Below are 21,433 nucleotides of genomic sequence, written 5' to 3'. Positions count from 1 at the left end.
TTATATAGTAGATATATACAAAAATAAATATAATAATTTAAAATGATTGCAGAAATTCCCTTCTAGACCAAATTATGGTAGGTTTCCAATAACAAATTCCTCATACAATTTTATTATGTCTAAACTATTACCCACTATCTTATATAACTTTCAAATGCACATTTATTTGTTATAATAAAATCCTACCTTACTTCCTTTGAGCGATATCATCATGATCGCCAAGATCTTTAGACGAAGTAGTTCATATTTTCCCCTCTAAATTAAAAGTCCTCCCACCGCTCTCAGTCAACACTGGGTAATTATTTAAACATTATAATTATATTGTCCTGACACCCTTATTAACTGGCTGAAATACTTATACACATACAACTATCTTTACGCTTCACTATTCAAAAACAAGGATTTCTCCCCACTAACATTCCAGCTATTCTCAGTCAGTGGCTGAGACTATAAAATTCTATTATTCTGGAATACACACATTGGGGGGGGGGTTAAGCGATTACGCATAGTTTTACAACCTTGCCATTCAGACTTCGGCTTATTGAACATTTCTACAATGTTAGAGTAGCCTGGAAATGATTATTCATCATTTTAGGTTAAATTAATGTACGCAAGTTTAAATTTAAAAATAATTGTTTGTGCTTTTTCCGGTAAGATTTTCAAGGTTTCCATATGCAATCGCGTAAAACTGAATGAAATGAAAGTCGAATAAAACCAAAGGAAAATATCATTTTCAGCCAAGAGTGTTAATCTAAAATTCTCACAATATTAGTAAAAAGTATTTCTATTATAATGATCTGTATCTTGTTTTTTGTTTCGTTTTTCTTATTTATTTTTTTTTTTTTTTTGCATTAAAACGAATCAATCTACTACATATCTATGACATTATCAGTAGTAATAACAGGGCAAATATTTATTATTAGGAATATGGAATTCTTTGGTAGAGATAACGTATAGAATAGTTAAGAATACATTCACATCCGTTCTTAAGTTAAGAATTGTTTTCTATATAGTAACTATGTTATTTAGAAACTCATGTTTAAAATGGAGAGGGGAATTTGTTAATTATTCTGTTTCTATACCGTTTTATTTTGCATAACAATCGTTATTATTTTCCATTGTTTATGAAATATTCAAATAGCATTTTCCAACTAATGACAAATGCAAATTGGCTTTGTTTTAAAAGAGAAATGCATCTTAAGCTATTTCATTATTTTCAATCAATTAAAAAGAAAACATCCAAGAAAAATATTTAAAACTGCCGACCCCAGGTATGTGCTGTTTGTAAAATAGGGACACATTTTTCTGATTCCAATACCTCCAAAACTTCCAATTTTTTAAAAACTTTTCAGCATAAAATTTAAGATATTTTGTTAGTTTTTATTTATTTTTTATTTTCTATTTTTATTCTCTCAAAATACCGCCCGACATAAGCCGCTCGTAAAATAGGGACACATTTTTCTGATTCCGATACCTCCAAAATTCCAATTTTTTACAATCTTTTCAGTAAAAAAATGCAAATTTTTAGTAGCTTTTTTTTATTTTTTCAATTTTTACCTCTCCAAATGCCACCCGTACAATAGGGACACATTTTTCCGATTCCAATATCTCCAAAAGTTCCGATATTTTAAAAACTTTTCTATATAAAATTTAAGATATTTTGTTAGCTTTCATTTATTTTTATTGATTTTTTCTATTTTCTTTTTTTTACCTCCTCAATAAACCAAGACCATTTTATGCCCTCCATCAAGTTTGTTGAGTAAGTAGTGCTTTGATTTGGTGGAGTGACACCAAAAAATTCCATAGTAACTCACCAGTCTCAGAAATGCGTGTGTTGAATAGCTGCCACATTAGCAGGATTTGGACAACAACCATGGCGACTGAAGATAAATGACAAGTATTTCATGGCTAGAGTTGGAAACCAAGATCTTGGATGTAGGTTAGGACTAGTGGTGGGACGATTAATCGGAATTGTTAATCGTAAGAATCGTGTATTTTGGGAGGTATTGGAATCGCATCGTTAAAAAATACCTTAATTTTCCAATTTCTTAATTACGATTCTTTTAGTCTGATGTTGAAAAAAAGAAAAAAAATTCCTAATATTTCTAACTGCAAGAGAGAAATGTAGCATGTTATAAAAAGAAACCAAAGAAATTCATTATTAACAGGGCAATGCTTAGTGCCCCCTCCCTTACAAGGTTCATTCATTCAGATCTATTGTAATCAAAACTACAAAAGAGTTAACTTGAAAAAGAAGTATGCAAGGCTCTACATTGTGAGTAAAAATAATAAAAAAAAAAAAAACGCTTATCTTTTTGGCGACTGTTTTTTTTTACTGACAAATCTTCTAATAGTGAATGAAAATGCTTTTTCAACTTCTATTTTCTTAAAATAAAACGAGCAAAGTCAAATTATTTAAACAGTAAAAGGTTTAATAGCCACAATATACTTTTTTTTTCTTTTTTTAAAAGAAGGCTTTTGAAAGAAATATCTCTAAAATGAAATTGATCATGTATTACTTCGCAAAATTTTGACAGTAGTCGGCTTCTTTTGAAGTTTCAAAAAGAATATCATTGGAATAACATTAGAACTACACATGCTAAGTGGTGGTTTGTGGTTAAGGTCTTCAGAAAATGAAAAAACAAAAATTATTTTGCTATCTCTTAAATACAGCTTTATATTTAATTTAAGCTACTACTGGTTAAGTCAATTTTCAAATATTTTTTTTTTTTTTTTATTTACATTCTATTCAAATATTCAGCTCATGAAACAATTAGATATATTTTTTGGAACTTGTTTGCAGATCCCCCCCCCAAAAAAAAAATAAAATAAAATATTGGTTTTAATTTAGATTAGATAACATTTTTGGTATTATTTTACTTTAGGGCTCGTCTCACGTTCGTATAGAAAAATATATTTTTTAAAGTAGATTGAAGTGTGCTGAAAACGCCACCCCATTCTTGAGTAACTCTTTATAAAATACCTATTTCGAATTTTCTTTTTATCCCGAAAAAATAAAAAAAACTTATTCTAAAAAAGACATGGGGCCTATGTTTTTTGTACCCCCCCCCCCTAAAAAAAAACACCATGAACTTTATAAACAAACAAAAACACGTGTTAGATGCTTCCTTCCATATTTTAAAAACTATTTGCCGGACCCAATTTTGAATGCAATATTTGTTTATAACACACCCGAAATTATATGAAAATTAAGATTTTAAAGGCAAGTCCTGTGGTAGTGTATTATCGACATTTACACAAAACAAAACAATTGCCTTTCCAAAATTATCCGCAATTTTTGAACATTAATTTCCATTTAATTTTAAATTGTCCGCGAAAGATTACTATGCTTATGGCACTTTAATACGAGTGTGGGTGCACATATGGCACACGAATAGCCTTAGTGTGCACTCTAGCGTACTTTAACGAAAGCTGTAAAATGGCCGAAAATAGTCTGAGGGTTCAGGGGCTCATACCCACTAGCGTAGCTAGGGGGGGGGGGCGGGTCAGCCCTGTGTGACAGTCATAGAGGGGTGACAACCCCCCCCCCCAAAAAAAAAAAAAAATTTTTCAGCCAAGCTTAGGTGCGAAAATAGTCGGAAATAGAATTTATTTATTTATTATATATTATGGAATTTTTAAGTCTTAATTTAAAATCTTTTTTTAGAATATTATAAACTCTTAAAAAAAATTAGTCATTGCAAAATCTTTTGATGACATTTCATTTTTTTAACTGTGGAAAAATGAGAAAGGAACTATATATATATATATATATATATCCGGGGGGGGGGTCACCTAGCCAGACTTGGTAACAATGTGTGAAAAAATCTAACAATTTCAAAGTGTTGACAAGTAAAGTGGACATTAAAGGGATTAGTGAATTCAAAAGTTTTCACACCTTTATGCAAAAACACGTATTGGCGTCATGTGTCTGTATGGAGCAATAAATATAAAGCCATAATTCCCAAACTACAGATAGAAATTATTTCTGCTAATTGGTATCTTTCATATTGTTTGACAATTTAGTTTTCACGTTTCTCAGCTACTGACAAGACACACAAAAGACAGTGTAAATTTTCCAAGATAAAAATATAAGTGTATACTTTTAAACTATTTTAAAGACAGTCAAAATGTATTTCATGAATTGAAAATTAATTTAATTTTAACTAGTCTGTGCTTGTAATGAATATGCTAATTATGAAATGAAATAAGAAATTGTTTTTGTGGTTTCAACTATATTCTAGTTCTAATAACTTTTTAATTTTTCAAATATAAAAATATATTTATTGAATAAATAAGATAGTTTCTTATAATAATTGCACAATACCTTAACGTTTCTTTTGAATAATCTTTGAGAATAATAATGCCAAAAAAATGGGTGAAACAATAAATAAATAAAAAAGCAAATGTTATTAAAGACAAACTAAGTTACTTTTTTACCCAATTAGATACATTTTTGGAGTATACCCGAACGAGAATCTATATTTTTTTCTGTTTGTTTTTTTGCAATTTTGAAAAACTGTAAGAAACCGAACATAACAGTGGATTATTATTGATTGGACACTTACCAGATTATCTCACAAAAAACAAGCAAAAGTATTTTGACATTTGAAAGGGGTGCTAGTTTTTAGTTACAACATTATAGCAAACCGATCCCATATTGGAACCACTCGACGAGAATTGGGATTTTACTTTGGTGCTTGTGCAGTGTACGTACCGTGTTATATTTTAGATGAGATTTCCAAGTTGAATTAAATTTTTATGGTATGTTTTTTCATTAAATTGTTAGGTGAAAGTGCAGAACAGTTAAGGAATAGCTTTTTTCAATAATAACATTTCAGCATGGTTCGTATTTCTCGCAGTATCAAAAATGTGGTACTCTGTAAAAATGGCACAAGTGAATAAGTAGGTAAAAATGGCACCAAAACGTCCTACTGAAGCGATGGGGTCCCAAATTCTAATCTCATTTTGGGTTTTGTAAAATAAAGTTTGTTTTTTTTTTGTTTTTTTTAACTTTTTTAGGCGGACGTTGGCTTTCACCATTTTCATATTTTCTTTCACTTCCGCTATATTTTTATTTATTTAATTCATTAAATCTGTTACCAAAATAGAGGACCATAATAATGAATCATGTTAATTTATTCTCTAATTTTCTTGTTTTTGTTCTGTTATATAAATTCTATTTTATTTGTTTTTGCTCTGAAGGATAAATTCTATTTTCTTTTTTTTTTTTCTGTATTCCAATTAAGTAAAATAAATTTTCTCTAAAATACATTTTGCTAATTTTTCCGTTTAGTTTACTATATAATAATTTTATTTAAACCAAAACACGACGGTGTAGACATAAAATATCTCTTCCAAACATATTTGGGAACTACCCAACAATAAGTATAAAACTACCTGGTATATTTCAAAACAATAATTCCCTAGGAATCGGAATCGTACTTGGTATCGGAATCGTTAATCAATATTTTCCTGGAATCAGAATCGAAATCGGAATTGTATAAAAATTAGGAATCGTCCCAACACTAGTTAGGACTCTACCAATTCTTTCTGGTTGGATTGCCCAACAATAATGATGTCATCTATGTATGAAGCTGCAGCTTCCATGCCTGTGAGCATTGTGTTCATAATCTAATGAAATATTAAGGGTTTGTTTTTATCCTAAAAGATAAATGAGTGAATTGGAATAGTCCACGGTGTGTGTTGATGATAAACTGTTCCTTGGAGGTTACTGCCACTTCAAATTGCAGGTAAGCTTTGTGAAGCAGGTGCCACCATTAAGTATGGTGTAAAGATCATCTGGGATTGGCAATGGATATTGGTGATCCTTTAGTGCTGCGTTGAGACCAGCTGAAAAATCATAACCAAATTAGACCATCAGCTTTCTTTATTTTTACATAGGTACTGCTCACCATATATGTGTCACGGGTATAATGACCTTCATTTTCGTTTTAGTTTCTGGTCCATTGGTGGAAATGTAGCATATGACACTGGACATTTGGATTGAAATACAGGTTTAGCTAATGGTTTAAGGAACAAGAAAGCTTCTGAGTGCAGCATCCCAAACTGTTATTAAAAACTAGAGAAAACGGTCTTATGTTTTTGGTCGATAATGTTGCTTTGAGGTGATGAACTGGATATCGCCTTACATATGCAATCGAGTGAAATGCCAAAAAGACTCAGTTGTTCAATAAGGTCATTCTGGAGTTTGCTATGCATATCATACCGATGCAACCTTGTCTTTCATTTTATTGGTAAACTGGTAGTTCACTTGTGATGTGGGCAGTCCCTAGAAACATTTTGTGCTACATGACATGTTGGTGTTGAGGAAGACCGATCTATGATTTCCCATAGTGATTGTAATATAAGTGTAATGTTTGAGGTAGTGTCTACTTGCAGCTGAACAGGATGGCCATTCAACTGTACTATCACATAATTTCAGTTTGATTTTGGGTTTGGGAGGAAAGTTGTCAGACTTTTTGAATTTATTTTGTTATGATGTTTGTGCCTGTTAAGCAAGGTTTGTCTTGTGTTGGTCTTTGTTCTTATGGAGTTCAGAATCCTTCTTTATGGCTTATAATTGCGACAGTGATGCGTCTTGAATGTACAGCTCTACAAAATGCCATTTGCCACAGTTCTAATGAGCAGTTCATGGCTTCATAAGTGTTAATGTCCATGAAGTGGAATGACATTTTTTAACAGTGTTAACTATGGTGCAACTATTGTTGCAACAGTTGAATCATGCTTTAGAATAATGAGGTGCCAACATTCCACATTTGTTGTCAAGTTATTTCCAGATTCTATTTTCAACAAAATCTGTATGAATATCTGTGTCTCCCACCGATCTCAAACTACCTACAAAAATTAAACACTTGAATTCAACATCTGTGAACGATTCACATTCTGTTTATATTGTTTGCATAAGCTGAGGAGTCGGTCAATTCACATTTAATTAAGACAACTAAATCACATATTAAAGAACAAACTTTGCTCACTGAATATCTGCTTCAGCACCTGTGTTGTCTCACCAAAGTTGTAGTAATGTGGATGTTTAGGAAGTATATAAGTTGTCAGCTTATTCCTTGAGTTCCATCTGAAAGAGGTCCTCATTGTGTGAAAACCATGTACAGAATGTCGGGTTAGACATTAAGTCATAATGGAACTCTGTGCTGCAACTGATTCTGCTGATGTCATGAGCTTCGTTTGTGAGAGCAAGAATGAAGGTGTTAAGAATCTCTCTGAAAATGATTCCATCAACTGTAACTGTTGTTGCAATAACTGTTGTAAGGTGCAATCCATTTTCAGATGTTTCAGCTTTTTCTTTTTTCAATGAAAAGTGTCAAGAATATTATTTTCTTTTAAAAAAAGGAAAAAAATTTCTAATGAAATGAAGTTTGAATGGTCCTGAAAATAGGTTTCATTTTTTTTTTTTTGTGAAATGTGTTTGCTACCACATGTGTATGAAAATAGGTTTCATTTTTTTTTGTGAAATGTGTTTGCTACCACATGTGTATGAAAATAGGTTTCATTTTTTTTGTGAAATGTGTTTGCTACCACATGTGTATGAAAATAGGTTTCATTTTTTTGTGTTTGCTACCACATGTGTATGAAAATAGGTTTCATTTTTTTTGTGAAATGTGTTTGCTACCACATGTGTATGAAAATAGGTTTCATTTTTTTTGTGAAATGTGTTTGCTACCACATGTGTATAAAAATAGGTTTCATTTTTTTTTGTGAAATGTGTTTGCTACCACATGTGTATGAAAATACAAAACAATCCTCATCACCAGTTGTTACAGGTTTTGAAATGTATATAACCTCTGAAATAACAAGGATATGAGGACAAAGAGGAAGGTTAACAAATTTATTCAACAACTTATGAGTGAGATTATAATAATTGATCCATTGAATGTGCAATCTCTCGGGAGCCGTATGTGTTTCGTTCTCAAGGTGTCAGGGCTGAACTCTTACTCCCTCCTACTACATCCAAGGGCGATCACTCTTGTCAGTCAAAGGAAAGTAACTATTCTTTGAATTTGATCCCAAAAGTCTAAACAGAAAATTAGGACTATACAGGATTTATGTACACCAACTTCGACAACCAAGACATTCTTTTTTATTGAATTATATATATATATATAATATAAAGCTGAACATCTGTGTGTGTGTGTGTGTGTGTGTGTGTGTGTGTGTGTGTGTGTCTGGTCGTGACCAGACACACACACACACACACACAGACGTTCAGATAGGCTCCTATATGGTTGACTATTATAGAAAACTGATCACATATAATGGTAGAAGATGTATCGAGACACAGGAATGGGTATGTTTGATCTGGCATAATGATGATTCATTAAAATTGTGGGGTCTACATACGTGCCTGGTCCACAAAGTATGGAAATAAAAAATTTAAAAAAACGTTTACAAGTGTTTTTGATATAGATATACATAATAATACTTTGATAAGTATGTTTTAACTAGAATAGGGATGGTATGATAAAATTGTGGGGTCTACGTTCACGCTTGACCTCCATAGAATGGAAATAGGCACAAACTTTAATAAAGACTTTTCATATCTATCTGCGTGAGTATACTTTGATAATTATGTTTCAGTTTGAAGAAATATGGTATAATAAAATTATGGGGTGTTCGTTCACACTTGACCTTCACAGAATGGAAATATGTCACAAAGTTTAACAAGGTTTTTTAATATAGATCCACAGAATATTGTGATGAGTGTTTCAGTGTGAACAGGTATGGTATAATAAATTATGGGGTTTATCTATTTTATTTTTACTTTCATCATATTTTGCTTTGGTTTTGATGCCCCCAAATTCAACCCAAATTTACAACCCATCCTTTTCATAACCTATCATACTTTCATAAATCAGAGTCCATTTTCTGTAGGCTGTTTTTGAACCCAGTCAACGACAGGTACATTTGCTAGTATATATATATATATATATATATATATTATTTCTACAAATGAAACTATCAGATAAAATGATTGTCAGCTGAAAACTTTTAACATGGTAAAGAAGCTAATTGACACAATTTTCCTTTGTAGAAAATGCATTTAGTTCAGCAGCGCAATAGCACCAGCAAATACTGCCTTATTTTTCTCATTAACCGATACATACAGAGACATTGCATCATACTTTTGAACACAAAATTCTTGCTATTATTAATTAAACATTTTGGTCATGTGCTCTAGGATCATGAAGTTGACATTTAGTTGAACTATTGTTTCTCTTACATTCATGCTATTCTCCTAATGAAGCTCAACATTTGGATTTTATTTCAGTTTTTCAACAACATGGGGCACATATGCTGCAACGTCTCTTCCAATCAGTGTTATTTTTTTCTTCTTTGAACATCAATTTTCAGCAAATGGCATCAGTTTTGAATCTGTCAACACCAGAATTTGCTACTTATAAATTTCAGTATGTTCCCATTTCTGCAGCGGATGAACAAATTGTGTAGGAGACTTCCGTTAATTTACTTTGTCCTTTTCGCACAGTCTAGCTCACCTCAGAATTTTTGCCACAGTGAAGCCTTTTTTAGCTAAATTCGTATGACTAAATATAATACACAAGCTCACTACTCAGATTCATTCCTGTTTTTATGCCAGAAATTGAAAGTGCACAAGCATATAAAAGCTCTTCTGCAACCTTTCTGCACTCCTGATGCACGATTTAACCATATCTATATTGACCTAGTTGGACCTTGGTTAATCAACCACAGTTACTCCTGATCGTTTTTCATGTTGATATAAAACCATTTCTTCAAGTGAGATTACTTTCATCGCAGGCTGGATTTTGTGTTAAAGTGTCCCTGCAACCATTACAAGTAATTGTGGCAAATGAAATCCCATCTTTTCTAAGAACTTTCCAAAATTCTCGGTAGAAAATGCATACGGACCATCAGTTGTTATGATCGAGTGTTTCCATCATGAAAGCTGATACTCAATGATGGATTGAATATTAATTGTTATCCTTGGTTTCTGTGCTGCTATGATAGAAGGACTTAGGATATTCCTCAGCAGAATTGGTTTATGAAATTCTATAATCATGATCGGATGTTGATTCCCTCTGATTTTCCTATGATTGATCAAGACAGACTCAAATGAGTAAGTGTTACCAAACAATGCAAAATGTTCCAAATTATTTGGAAAGAAATATATGAATATATATTTTATGAAAATGTTTGTTTATACTTTTGAATTACTTTTAAAACTATACAAATAAAATTTCCTAACAAAAATGATAAACTCGAAACATACATATACAAAAGTTTTAATAGACTTTAGTGAAATAAATTGAGTTAAAACACAAAACAAAAAGTCATGATCAAGGCTAAAATTTGTAAATTTATTAATCCACCCCACACTGAAAACTAAATATATCCAAACTATATAGATGATACTTTATGAAAAAAATTATTTAATATTAAAAGAACAGACTGAAAACAATCTCATTTATTTGTTGAACAATTCAAAAAAAAAAAATATATATATATATGTCCAATTTCTACTGTACACTCTTTAACCCTTATCCTCGAGTGGCCTCTTGGCCTTGATAAGTGGTGATGCTTATGTAAAATATATATATATATAACCTTATCTGTTTAAGGAATGATCTCTATCAAACTCCTGTTAATTTTTGGATATATAGGGAATTTAAACCCATGGAACAAATTTGATTTGGTTTTTAGTCTGTAAAAATAACTACTAAAGGGTTAAAAATGAAAAAAAAATTGGAACTTGGTAGGCCTAAATCGACTATACATGTTATTTCTATACTGCGCAAATATGCATTATTTTTTAAAGTTTTTGTACGCATAGGTCAAATAGTAACGAATAAGGCTGAAGAGCTACATGTTTTGGTTTCAATCCTAGCTGATGGCATTCAAGTCATATTTTTTAAAAAACTTGAAATCACTACTATATATTGGGTACAATATAATAATCGAGTATTGGCTCTATACTAATAGATATGAAATCTATGTGAATTAAAATATAATACACGGTGGAAGAATAAGATTGTCGCACTAGAAAAGACAACAGGATTCCATTTCCGTTTGATAGAAAATCATTTTTTATTTTTGTTACAGACCATCTACTAGTTGGCCAGTTGTGCATAAATCCTAAAAGCAATAGGAGCCTTTTATCATGTCTGAAAGTGACACAATGTTCAACGAGCGAGATTGGAGATGCACTGCTGTACAACTCATGCTCTCTATCGATCCAAGTTATGGCAACAGGACCATTGCCAGCACCGTCAAGATGCAAATGCGGATAGTTCAACACTTAAGGGCACAGCTCAACAAAGTTTCCGGCCACAGTTATGGTTTTTGGTGTAGTTTCAAGTGAGGTCTACATCATGCCACCTCACATCTCTGAAATCGGCTTTAAAGTCAACACCAAAGTGATCCTAGATATGCTGAAGAGTGTGGTGATCCCCTGGTGCAATCAGGTAGCGCTGGCAGACCCTGAGTATGGCAGCAGGACTTGGCACCAACCCACAAGTCCAAAGAGACCCAGGCTTGGTTTCAGAAGGAGCACTAAGGCTTTATTCTCCTCTCCCATCCTGAATCTGATGGACTGCTTCGTTTGGTCATACATTGAGAACATCACCAACATGACCTCTCACAACACCAAAGCCAGCCTGATCAAGTATTCGCTGAACTTCCACCAGTACTTGTGAAAAAGGTATGCTCCCAGTTCCGGACCTGTATCGAGGCAGTGATTGAGGCTGGAAGTGAATAGATATCAGCTCTATTACATAATCAAGTTACCTGAATTGATTTTCTCCATAAAAGTTTTAAAATAAATTTGTAGTATTGTTTTCTTTGGGGTGACAAATTTATTGTTCCACCCTGTATTTAAGCATATTTTATGACCAGGCCATGCTAGTGGGCCACTTCTATATATTGGATACAATATAATAATCAATAAAGAATGAACTCTATAATAACAATAAATATGAAATCTGCATAAATTAAATATATTCAAGTGCATTTTATGACTGAGCAATGCTAGTTGACTAGAAAGTGCTTGCAGAATTTTTAATTATGATTCCAAATGATGTATTTTTAAATAAGTTTTAATTTTCTTTACTTTATATTTCATTTTAAAGAGCGTATATGATGATTTCCAATCACTTGAGATCAGAAAGACAAAAAAACTTGATAAATGGGTGCTTCACAAACTGCATTCAACAAAAGAAACACTGTTATAAATCTTCCATTCTTTTATACAAGAACCTGTTTCTCGACTAGGTTGCAACTTGTGATGAAAAGTAGGTTCTTTAGGGCAACCAGTAATGCTCAGCTCAGTGGTTAAACGCTGACAAAATTCCGTAACACTTCCTGAAGTCAGAGTTGCACTTAGAAAAGGTCATGCTGACTGTTTGGTGATCTGTGACTGGTCTCATCCATTAGTTTTGTGAATGCAAGCAAAACCATTACGACGAAAAAGTAACAAATTGGGTTACGAAACTGCCTCATCCGCCATACTCTCCAGACCTCTCACCTACTGACTACCACTTTTTCAAGCATCTTGACAACTTTCTGCATGAGAAATGCAACAAAAACCTAAGCGATATCAAAAATGCCTTTAGTGACTTCATCGTCACCAGAAGGTAACATTACTGGCATGAATACTGGCATAAATACACTTGTTTTGCATTGACAAAAGTGTTTTGATTCTGATGGTGCTTATTTCGATCAATAAATTTTTGTTCGAGCCAAGATATTTTTATCTGAATTTACAAGTTAAAAACCGCAAGAACTTTCTTGTAAACCTGATATATTGAAATTTAACTTTTTGACCAAAAATTCACTTTTTTTTCGCATCCTTACAAGAAAATATACAGTTAACAACAGGTTTGCTGTATTATAAAAAAAAAAAATTCTAAAAACAAAAACTCAATTAAAAACGAATTTGAAAACTAATATTAAATACACTTAAAAAATATATAAATATATCTTAACTGTATTTCCTTAGTAAGAAATTTTCTGTTAATTGCACAAGTCTAAACAGAAAATAATTCCTTGTCTTTATGAAAAGAAAATAGTCATTTTTGGGAGTTTTGTAATTTCCTTGGCAATTTGGCACACTGCAACCAATAAGATAGCAATACACATGAAAAAAATTGAATAACATAAAATATCTCAATAGCATACATAGAAAGACCTTGAAGATCTAAGAATCTTTTTTGATTTTTTTAAATCCGACCAAAAATAATGAAGTTATGACTATTTTTGTGCCTCACATGTTTGGATTTTTTCCCCCTTTTTAAGATTCTATGCATTTTGTAACATTTTTGTACTACTTTTTCTATTTTTTGCTATATCTTTGTTAAAACACAAGATTAAGCAATGAAATTTGCTGTATAAATGTACTTTTGTGCAAGGAATTCAAATATGGCACTGAAAATTTCTAGAAATTAATGGTTTCCAAGTAATATGTTGCAATACCATAAAAATTCCATGTATGCATTAAAAAAAAAAAAGAAAAAAAAAAGAAAAAAAGTTACAGAACTCAAAATTGAATTGTGATAGATTTAGTGGTAGCATAATTTTTTACATACATATATACTAACTTTTCAAATTAAAAAAATATCAAGAAAATTGCTCTAAAAGGCAAGAATGGCCGGAAAATGGAGATTCATTATACATTAAATTTATATACGAAAATGATCCCCCTTTACTCTAAATTATTTTTGTTGTCATTTTTTCTTTTTTTTTCCACCAAGATTTTTTTTTTTTTAAAAAAAAGGTATTCACACGTAATCGCCTGGTTTTGTATTTTTTTTTTTAATTGGCAGCTATAAAGTCATTATTACAATTACAGTAGAACCCCAGAATACAACATTAAAATTAGTAACAAAATACAGTACAGTATATAATACATATGTATAGAATCAAATAAGTAACACTGTAGGCAGGGCAAATACCGTAACTAGGGTCCAGAAAAACATTGTATTCCACATCGTAACCTGAAAAACTATATTTTAGTGCCAGCATATCCCAGTGTTTAACTGTAATGTTCGAAAATTAAATATATTAGGTTGGTGCAAAAACAATATCGTTTTCTCACATGTTACTTTTATATATGACTAGCGAGGGGTACCTGGCGTTGCCCGGGTGTTTTTCGGTGTGTGTGGTTGGGCGGGGGTGGGGGTGTTAATGAAAACCTAAGAAAAACGAACATTAAAAAACCCTGCTTAGCGGTGGGGGTACCCGGCGTTGCCCGAGTGTTTGGAGGGGGTGGGGGTGTTAATGAAAACCTAAGAATAAGCGAAGTAAAAAAAGAAAACAGAAAGCGGGGGGTACATTGGGTAACCAAACATCGAAAAAAAAAAAAAAAAAAAACTAATGTAAGGCAAACAAACGATGTTAAATGTAAAAATCGAAAAAACAAAAAAGAAAACAGAAAAACGAACGTTAAAACCAAAAAAAAAAAAAAAAAAAAACATGTGAAAAATGACTTAAATAAGCCTGTTTCAATATTAAAATTAAAAAAATCGTTGGGTACCCGAGTGTTTTTGGGTGTTAATGAAAACTTAATAAGAGAAGTCAAAAAAAAACAAAAAACAGAAAAACGAACGTTACGTGAAAAATGGTTAAATAACACTGGTTCAATATTTGAATTTAAAAAAAAAAAAAAGACACATTTAACACCACGATTCAAAGCCAAAACGTTTAGATAATGACCCAACGCGCTAACCAACTGAGCTCACACAACGTACATGAAATTTAGTCACTTCTTCAACTATTTAAACTAAATCAGGTCATGACGTCATCTGACGCATGCGTAGAACCGGTCGTCGTCATCGGAGGACGGTTTTTGTTGACCCCCCCCTGTAGAAAATTGTCGATTTCGGGGTGAAAAAAATGAACGTTTTTGGCCAATTTTTTAATATTTTCCGGGCGAAGTATGGAGCTTCAATATGATACCGAGTTTGTTCATTTTTGTTCTGTCTGTCGAAAGGTTTTAGCAGACACACAGACATACACACATTTTCGCTTTTATATACGTAGACTAGCGGGGGTACCCGGCATTGCCCGGGTGTTTGGAGATGTGTGGAGTCTTAAATAAAAAAGAAACCGAAAATCTGCTGAGACAACTCATGATATCAATGATGCATTTGCCCCAGGAACCACTACAGTTGATAATAAACATTTGAAAGCCTTAATTGAAGCCGATCCTTGCAAAATCACATAAGTTGCTGTTGAACTTGAGGTCAACCACCCAACAGTCATTCGCCATTTAAAGCAAATAGAGAAGTAAAAAAAGTTGGATAAATGGGTGCTACATGAATTGAACGATAATAAAAAAATTGTTGTTTTGAGGTGTGTTCTATGCTTCTTCTCCGCAACAAAAAACACCAATTTATCAAGCGGATTATGATATGTGATGAGAAGTGGATCCTCTATGGCAACTGGTAATGTTTAGCACAGTTGTTGGATGTCGGAAAAGCTCCACAACACTTCCTGAAGCCAAAATTGCACCAAAAAAGTTTATGATGACTGTTTGGCTTAATTTGTGGCCAGTCTCATCCATCACAGCTTCTTGAATCCAGGCGAAATGATTATGGCAGAGTAATACTGCCAATAAAATTACGAAATGCACTAGAAGCTCCAACGTATGTACCCGAGATTGGTCAATATGAAGGGACCAATTCTCCATGACAATGCTCACTAGAGTAGGTCGATTTTGGAACCGTACATAATGGTATTGGTAGAAAGTTGCAAAATAATGTTAAAAGTTACCACAAGAAATATTTTTCTGTAAAATTTTGTATTTTGTAGCGAATTCCAACTTAAAGACCAAATAAATTCCAATTTTTATCATGGTGTCGGTGGCAATGCCCGTATGTACCGCTTAAATAAAACCCGAGTGTTAACGAAGCAAGCAATACAATACATTATTATTATAAATATTTAAAAATTTATTATTTCGTGTTTTTAGAGATTAAACGAAAATATAAAAAACAAAAACACTAAAAATGTTCTAATATTGTATTTTTTATAGAAATATCTATATATATGTAAGTTTTATTTATTGGGTAATTTATAAAGATTCACCGGTTGAAATTACGACGCCCGTGTTTTCGTGTTTACGTTTTTTAAATAAACTCTTGAATTATCTCTTACCTATTTTCTGTTTAAATATCGCTCAAATTTTTCTCTAAAATAGGCTTAAATATAAAAAACAACAACATATATAATTATTCTGATTTGTTTCTATTTCAAAAAGATAGTGTTTATTCCTGAAAAAAAAACAAAAAAACAACGAGCTAGCTGAACTTCATATTTCTCTTTAAGGTAAGTCAACATGAGTGTATTTATGTCAAATGTTCTCAAATTTATTAAGTGTTTTTGTGTACTTATGCACTTATGTTACCGTGCTGAAATAATAACATTATTATTTAGAAAGCCATTTAAACATGGAAATAGTTTTGCAACTATTCTGTACTTACACCTGATAATTTAATTTTTTAAAAAAGAAAAGGGTCACTATCAACTTTCTTTCCAACTTCATAAGATCGCTAGCTATGGTATAGCTGGAAAAGTCTTCTCAATTATTAAATCATTTCTTTCTGATAGATTCATAAGAGTAGTAGTTGAGGGGCAAAAATCAGAAGCTCACAATATTAATGCCGGTGTCCCTCAGGGATCCATCCTGGGCCCAACTCTTTTCCTGATCTACATTAATGATCTTCCAAATCATATCCTTACATCATTTGTAGACATTTATGCTGACGACACTACCATTTATGGTAGCACATCTAAGACAGTAAACGAGCAAGTTCTCTCCAATTCTCTCTCCTCTGATCTTGAGCACGTAGTACAATGGGGAAAGGAGTGGCTGGTTACTTTTAATGCATCTAAAACCAAGCTTCTCTCTTTACATCATCAACATTCTAATCCACATTTGTCATCAATTGAAATGAATGGCTCTCGTCTTCAGGAGGCCTCAAGTTTTGACAAGCTTCTGGGCTTGACCATTACTCCTGATCTTAAATGGAACACGTACATCAAATCTGTTGCCAAGGCCGCTGGAAAAATGGTGGGATCTTTCTATCGATCCAGTAGATATCTCACTGCTGATGCTATTCTCTATCTATATAAGAGCCAGGTACGTCCAAGGATGGAATACTGTTGCCACATCTGGGCAGGAGCTGCTAGAAAGAACTTGTCCTGCCTTGATAGAGTTCAAAATAGACTTCGTAGCCTCGTAGGAGATGTCCTTTTCTCCTCCTTGCAACCTCTATCTCACAGAAGAGATGTTGCGAGTTTGTCTCTGATGTATCGTTATTTTCATGGAAGGTGTTCAACTGAGCTTCAATCTATGGTCCCCCCTCGCCAAACTTTCACAAGAAACACTCGTCTAGCTGTAAACACTATCAATAATTTCCCCCACTCTTTATCTGTGCCTAAACCTAAACGTAGATTCCATGAACAAAGCTTCTTTCTTAGAACTGCACGCCTGTGGAATTGTCTTCCGTTTTCCTGCTTTCCGGCTGACTACAATATGGTTTTGTTCAAGTCTAAAGTAAATAAGTTCTTGATGAGCCGTTCCATATAAGTTATTAAATTTACCAAATTTTCATTACTAATGATTACTATATTGACCAACTTCTACTGTACACTCTTTAACCCTTATCCTTGAGTGGCCTCTGGGCCTTGATAATGTGGTGATGCCTTTGTAAAAAAAAAAAAAAAAAAAAAAAAAAAAAAAAAAAAAAAAAAAAAAAAACTCCCCCAAAAACTTTAAAATGACAACTTTTATAGGTTTTCGGGGGTGCTGAAAACGAATATCACATTTAAATTTTGGGCAGATAAGTAGTTTTCATGATATGAAGAAATTACTTTTTAAAAACTGGGATATCACTTTCCTATATAAATGTAACGTAGAATGGGTACCCACTTTCTGGTCATCTAGTTACGTCTTCATATCATGAAAACAATTTTTTTCTGTCACAGGCAAGTATTTTGATAAATGTGCAGAATGTTTTCACCCTCGAAAAATCCTTTAAAATGACTGCATTTATAGATTCCCTCCCAAGCAAAAATTCTCTGTTTACATGCGGCCCCCACAACGATTCCCCCTCGCACCTCCAAACGGACAATTTTTGCTGGGGGGGGGGGCTGTCTATAAAGTGGTAATTTTAAAGTTTTGGGGAGAGTTGGAAAGAAAATTGGGGTTTGTATTACTGTACACATAGATTCGAAAAAGTTGTCAAAAAACAAATATATAAAAAATAAATGTTATCAAAGGCAAGATAAGTTACTTTTCTACCAAATTGGATACATTTTTTTTTGTGTTTATTCAATGTAACATATTTATTCAGCTCGAAAAACATGCAGTGTTTACCGATGTATTGGACAATTCAAAATGGCGGCCAACTCTCTCTTAAACACGGTAAGTTCGAGAAAAGGTGTTATAAATAATAAACTAGACAAAATACTGTTAGAAATTCGCTCAATATATATTACCGTGACATAGGGTGACATATATTCGGTGTTTTTTTTTAATAGTATCTTGTCTAGTTTATTATTTATCATTGGAGTTGATGGGAGAATGATGGATAAGGAGACATTACTGTATAAGGAAACTGTAAAGGAGAATGGACAGAAAATTATGAAAAAAGCCAAGGCACCAGAACGTCATTTAACGTTTACAAAAGAGACAGGACATGAAAGTCAATATTTGACACACAAAGTTCTTCCAAACAATGCTGCAACAGGTGATGTTCATGCAGAGAAAGTGATGGATGTTTTGCATGAATTCAACAGTGAAAACACCATCAAGGCTATCCTTGTGGATAACACGAATGCAAACACAGGTTGTGAAGGTGGAATGGTGGCAATTTTAGAAAAAAAGCTAAAAAAAAATCTTCATACAATTGGTTGCTCTTTGCACCATAATGAATTACCTTTCAGGGCTCTTTTTAAAAACATGGATGGTTGTACAAAAGGCCCTACAACATTTAGCGGACCCCGAGGAAAATTATGCTCAAATGATTGCCATGATTTACCCCAAACATCATTTTCCAAAATTAGAAATCCTCTGGATTTAATTTTGAAAATTGATGAAATGAATGACCTGAGTTGTGACCAGAGACTATTGTATGAATATACAGTAGGTATTTCTAGAGGTAAGGTTGACTCTAGATATGCTTCATGGAAAATTGGTCCTTTAAACCAGGCAAGATGGCTAACTTTGGCCATAAGGCTCATGTGTTTATGGACTCGTGGTGCATACCCATAAAGGCTCACAACAAAACTCCAGAAGCTAATAAATTTCATTGTAAATGTTTATGCCATTTGTTGGTTTGAAATTTAAAAAAATAATAAACTCCACAATCAGCAAATGCACATTTTTAATATGATCCAGAGGATTAAGGAGCAGCCGCAGGAAATCCAACAGATCACATTAAAAAATATACAAGGTAATGCATTTTGTTTACTGCCTGAAAACCTTCTATATTTGATGGTCAAATCTGAGGAAGTTGAAGTAAGAGAAGAAGCTATAAAACGAATTTTGGCCATTAGGTAAGTAAATATTTATTTATATATCAACAACTCAATTATTTATTCCAATTTATACAAACATTTTTAAAGATTTTATCTAATTTCACCATAATTATTAAAGCAGTACACATCAGATTTTTTTAATATTCAGTTAATTTTTATATTCTTTCAGGAGTGGGGAGTCAACCAGGAAACGCTTAAAAAGAATACCACATATTAATTTTAATGCGACCCATTGGACACAATTAATAAACTTGAACTTATGTGGTATTTTTGAATCACCAATGACGGAAGATTTTTCTGATTCTGAACTTCAAGAATCTTTATTTACTGGGAACAAGCTGGACTTGTCAGATTTGCCCTCACATTCTCAGGGCGTGGAACGGGCAGTCAAGTTAACAACGGAGGCATCACAGACCGTGTATGGTTTTGAAGCAAGACATCAACACATCACAGCCAAAGTGTTGAGTCAGAAATTGAGACCAGCATTTTTGTCTAAGGGCTCTTATATGGAGCAGTTTGACTATATATTAAGCTCACCCAAATAAAGTTTGATCTTTTCCTTGTTTGTTTGTTTCTTGAAATGAAAGACCGATATAAGATCCATAGCGACTCCAGGAAGTATCTGCCACTGCAATCCTCTACCTATACAAAAAACAAATACGTTCTAAGAGGGAGTACTGCTGCCACACCTGGGATGGAGCTCCAAAGCATACCCTTTCATCTCTTGACAGAGTGCAGAACATCTACTTATTACTTAACTTACTTAGAGTTGCCACACAGTTTGGATAATTGGTGAAATTAAAAAAGATAAAAGTAAAATGCGGGGGGGGGGGGGGGGGGGGCATCTTTTCAATTTGAAGATTATTAATGTTTTTTTTTTTAATTAATATCATTTTCATAAAATAAAAAAACATCCTCTGATTTGAAATACTGAAACATTTTGGTATTTACACAAATATTCAAGACGAACCTTGCGAAAACAAGGAATTTTCAGTATATTTTCGTCTAAAACTTTGATTTAAAATACGCAAAAAACCGATCGAGCATTTCATCTAATTTTTTGCATGAGTACTTAATATGTCCAGACGCAACTTTTGGTAAGTGCCATTTTTTTATATTCTGAAAAAAGTGAAAAATCGACCTACCCTAATGCTCACCCGCCTGTTTCTCAACTGATCCTGCAGAAGCTGAATGAATTGGGTTACGAGACTGCCTCATCCGCCATATTCACTAGACCTATCACCCTCCGATTATCACCTTTTCAAATATTCTGACAATTTCCTGCACAAAAAATGTTTCAAAAGCAGAGATGAATCGACCTTCAATGACTTCATCGCATCCAGAATTCCGGATTTCTATGTTAATGGCAGGGTTGCGGAGTCGGATGGTAAAAGTCAGACTCCTTGAATTCCTAAAATGCCGACTCCGACCCCTTTGATATCTTAGACTCTGACTCCAACTCCTTGACCACTATGTGGAAATCTATTCTGCAGATCCATATACTAGCCTCCCACACCTATTCAGCATTTTATAATAACTTTTCATGTACATCATTTTTTATGTTTAACATAAATACAAATATACTCACATACACACTCTACCAGCTTTACTTATTTATTTAATGTTAACTCCTAACAAGGCATATCACCACTTGGACGAAAAAGGCTACTTTTTGAGACCATGTCTAGGAAAGATTAGCAAGATGTAGATTTGTTACATTTAAACTTCTGCATATCAGTACGACCAGGAAAGCAGGAAGAGAATTCCAAAGTCCAGCTGTTCAAGGGAAGAAACTATTAGAATAGAAAGCTTTTTGGCATCTAGGGACCTCAACAGTGAAAGTAGATCTTATTGCTGAACGGGTTTGTCGGGGTATGTAGGG

The 21,433-nt window shown here is 33.0% G+C and overlaps 1 protein-coding gene and 1 long non-coding RNA gene across 2 annotated transcripts in view; one reads left to right on the top strand and one right to left on the bottom strand.

The window, feature by feature from the left end:
• LOC145295889 (uncharacterized) overlaps nucleotides 1–21,433 on the bottom strand; it is a 443,022-nt gene that overhangs the window by 381,080 nt on the left and 40,509 nt on the right. The window lies entirely within an intron of this gene.
• On the top strand, nucleotides 15,973–20,110 carry LOC145295879 (uncharacterized). Its single transcript, XR_013869902.1, has 2 exons — nucleotides 15,973–16,335; nucleotides 19,721–20,110. It is a non-coding gene; the product is annotated as an uncharacterized LOC145295879 (long non-coding RNA).

Source organism: Euprymna scolopes, chromosome 2, assembly GCF_053919585.1.
Source record: "Euprymna scolopes isolate OS-2025 chromosome 2, ASM5391958v1, whole genome shotgun sequence".
NCBI classification, from domain to species: Eukaryota; Metazoa; Mollusca; class Cephalopoda; order Sepiida; family Sepiolidae; genus Euprymna; species Euprymna scolopes.
This window is presented reverse-complemented; position numbering and strand designations above follow the sequence as displayed.